The sequence below is a fragment of the Etheostoma spectabile genome, chromosome 4 (assembly GCF_008692095.1).
Source record: "Etheostoma spectabile isolate EspeVRDwgs_2016 chromosome 4, UIUC_Espe_1.0, whole genome shotgun sequence".
Taxonomy (NCBI): domain Eukaryota; kingdom Metazoa; phylum Chordata; class Actinopteri; order Perciformes; family Percidae; genus Etheostoma; species Etheostoma spectabile.
In genome coordinates this window covers 6471504-6473098 of record NC_045736.1, presented here as the reverse complement: position 1 = coordinate 6473098, position 1595 = coordinate 6471504, and positions in this window count along the sequence as shown.

Genomic DNA, 1595 nt, shown 5'->3' with positions numbered 1-1595 from the left:
TCATTTATTTTTAACGTCATAAATGAAAATAATGTCCAGTATCTCAGGGGAAAGAAACGATATGCGTGTCTCCATTTCAAACATCACTGCAGGTTGATTGTGGGCGACAACGCCGTCGTGGTTAGCTTACCGAAACTCTACTGCCGAAGTTGCTGGCTACACAACGTTAATCCACTAGCATCCGTACAGCGCTACTCAGGGCTGCCAACTCTCACGCATTGGCCTTGAGACACACGCATTTGACAGTGTTCACACGCGCACCACGCCACAACCCCCGATTTCTCCCGCTGAAGTTTCACCCGGTCGGTCAAATTTCTGAAAGATGAGTTATCTATAGATCTACCTGTTGAGCCACTTTGATAGACATGCTTTCAGACTGTGAGGGTTTCATGAACGCTCCCTGTCTGTGAATTTTCAAATTGTCCAAAATGAGAACATTTTTTTTCACGAGCCATCCCAGGTGCCTTTCCCCGGCTTCAGGTATGAGCTCTGAGTATTACAGACCGTCTGTCGCTTCGTGTCCACTCTCTCTGACAATAAGATGTAGCAGCGCGGCGGTAGTGTAGCAACTTCAGTTCATTGTAGTGGACTCGCTCTGCTGGGGGCAGTGACGCGTTGCATCCATGCGTACCTCCATAAGAGCACCGTACGGCCACCTCTAAACTCTTGCCGAGCAAGAGACCCAAATGGGCCTCTGCGTCTGTCAGACGGTCTGAATGAGATCTACCATATCAGCGGAGCAATGACATGCACAGCAGACTATATTACAACTCTCCACATCTCGGACAACAGAGATGGGAGGAGTTATGTGCACAAAGTTGTAAATATGAGCAGAAATCTGGTGAAACACACCTGAGCTATACTAGCCTATATATACTATAATATATATATATATATATATATATATATATATATATATATACGATACTGCAACGTTGGGCCACTATTGTGCATCTCTAACCTCTGCATCTCTAAATGTAACTGTAAATAATTAATTTGATGTTTTTTAAAATGAACAAATAGTCTTTATTTTCACAAAAAAGTAAAAACAGTAAGTGGGGCCAGAGGATGACAGCCAAACATTACTGAACATTGGCACAAAGGTTAAAGGAATAGAACTTATGTAACTCAGTGGTTCTCATTCTTTAGAATTTCAGTGGTCTAAGTTGATCCCTCAACATTAATTTAACTTTGGGTCCCTGGTCCCTACACCAGGGACCCCTGGACCTTTCACCACACCCAAATCTTCTCAGCTGTTGCTGCCATATGCTACTGTCTCTTCATGTGGTTCATTATGTTTGGCACATTGTGTGGGTCATTCTTATATTATAAGAAGTTAATAATGTAAATGCTGAATGCCCTAAACCGGTTGATACACCACACACAAGGCTCCTAACCCTACAGTTTTGCACATATCATGTAAACTTGATTTCTCCATTTTTTTTGCAAAAAAACTCTCCAGAAAGTGCATTTATGGTTTATTTTTCAAATTTTTTTTCCTGGGGGGGCATACCCCCAGACCCCCCTAGGGAGTCATCCATCCACCCACATATACCAAATCCCAATTTAAACCCTAAAGGATAAAGACCAAAAGA